Raw genomic sequence first — 2410 nt, 5'->3', positions numbered from 1 at the left:
TAGCGGCCACCGACGACCGTCTTTTGTTCAAGAAGACTATAAAGACGGGCGCGTGCCGCGGCACGCAGTGCCCTCTCAGACGACCACGCGACGATGTATATCTTTTATTAAACAGTTATTTCTAGAAGAACAATCCTGACATCCCCTACAAAATTTCAGAAGTGGGATCTGACTGTGTGTCTCGAATTGGAATATTAGTGGTCGGAAGGCGCTCAGTGTCAGTATACAAAGTGTGTGTGTGCAGTGTGATCTGTCGGGCAGTATTCTAGTGACCAAGTGTGGTTTTCTAAGAGAAGATTACGTGCAGGGGTACTATGGACCTAAATAAATTTACGCTGGCACAACTGAAAGAAATTTTATCGAAGAAAGAATTGCCGACTGCCGGAAAAAAAGCCAATTTGATTTGCCGATTACAAGAGAGTGATCCGAGCGGAGATTGGATACGTGAATTAGAGGCATCCGGAATAAGCAATCAGATGGAAGGTATCAACGCGATGGAAAGTGTCAACGCGACGGAAGAAATTGCGGGATCGTCCACCGAAGGGCCTCGAAGGGAGGAAAGTGATCATCATAACGGTACAAATCCGGACTTATTGCGAGAATTAGAATGGTTGCGGAGAGAGAAACAATTACTGGAAAGAAAATTGCGTGTGTCGGAAAGAGAAAACGAATCTCTACGTGGATCGCCTAGGGTAACCACAAACATATCCGAAAGACAAGCTAGAATCGGCATCAAATCAGTGGGTGATTTGCTCAGTAATTTTACTGGCATGGACAATTCGTTCAAAAATTGGGAAAGACAGTTAAAACTGTTAATTAATACGTACCAACTGGATGAAAGAGAAGCCAAAATTTTATTGGGAATGCGGCTAAAGGAAAAGGCGTTGAACTGGTTCTAGTCTCGACCGGAACATATTGAGTGGACGGTATCAGCGACCTTGGACGAAATGAAGAAATTATTCGATCATCAACAGAGTAAATTGAAACTACGGCGACAGTTTGAGGAAAGAATGTGGCGTTTCAGTGAGGAGTTTGCGACATATTTCCACGACAAAGTCATTTTGGCAAATACCATCTCGGTCGATGAAGAAGAGCTAATCGAATGCATCATTGACGGAATTCCCAATGTCCTTTTGCGGAACCAAGCACGGCTTCATCGCTTTGATTCGAAGTCAGCGTTGCTTGCTGCTTTCGAAAACATCAGTTTGCGGGAAACATCGAGCAGGCCAGGGAAAACTCCACCGATGGAAACCAGAGGGATGGGAACGAGCCCGTTGTCAACACGAGACAAGACGGCAACAGGAAGTGTACATCACAGGGAGCAGGCTGTTTCATCGAAGGACTCGACGGCCATACAAAATAAAATTCGGTGCTACAATTGCAGCAAATATGGACATGCGTCTAGGGAGTGTAGAATGCCGCAGCGAGAACGAGGTCCGTGTTTCAAATGTGGCGAGAAAGAACACATAGCGCGAGAATGCAAAAGTAATCCAGATACGCAGGAGGTAAATTGTATCACACAAAAGCCGTCATATGAATGTGAGTTTAAAAAAAACAATTACTCTTGAATTAAACGCTGAGTTGGGTTTAAATGTAGACGTTCTGATAGACACGGGTAGTCCGATAAGTTTTATTAAAGAGAGTTTGATTCCCCATAAGTTTATTAAACGTAACAATGTTGTAGATAATATTTTCCATGGTATTAATGGTAGTAAGCTTTTAGTAGTCGGAACTATTCAGGTTAATATGCGCTACGACAATGTTGTACGGACAAATGTGTTAATTTACGTGGTTCCGGATGATACAATGTCGTCTACAACAGTAATTGGGAGAGACGTTTTGAAATTGCTTAATGTAACGCTTTGCGGCCCATCGACGAGTGCGCGAGAGAACATTGTTTCAGAAATATTAAACATCGACGTAACTGAATCTAATAAAACAACCTCCTTAAATATCAATGCCGATATTCCTCACACACAGACGTTAGAGTTGCAAAGTTTATTTCAGGAAAATTATACAACACCACCGCGTCCAAAAGAACTTAAGGTTAAAGCCGAGCTAACGTTAAACGTTAAGGAATTGCAACCGTTTCATTTTTCTCCGCGTCGACTTTCTTACGTAGAGAAAGAACATGTAAGAGAAATTCTAGATTCACTATTGGAAAGAAATGTTATCCTTCCGAGTAATTCAGAGTATGCTTCACCGATTGTTCTTGTGCGCAAAAAAAGTGGTGAATATAGAATGTGCGTCGATTTTCGAGTCCTAAATAAATCCGTTGCGCGAGATAATTACCCGATACCGGTAATTGAAGATCAGCTAAGTGTATTAAGTCGGAAAAAATATTTCAGTATCTTAGATTTAAAAGATGGATTTTATCACATATATATGGAGGAGAAATCTATAAAATACA

Source organism: Dufourea novaeangliae, unplaced genomic scaffold, assembly GCF_001272555.1.
Source record: "Dufourea novaeangliae isolate 0120121106 unplaced genomic scaffold, ASM127255v1 scaffold155, whole genome shotgun sequence".
In the NCBI taxonomy this organism is placed as follows: Eukaryota; Metazoa; Arthropoda; class Insecta; order Hymenoptera; family Halictidae; genus Dufourea; species Dufourea novaeangliae.
The sequence above is the reverse complement of the archived record's forward strand: the minus strand, read 5'-3'. Positions refer to the sequence as shown.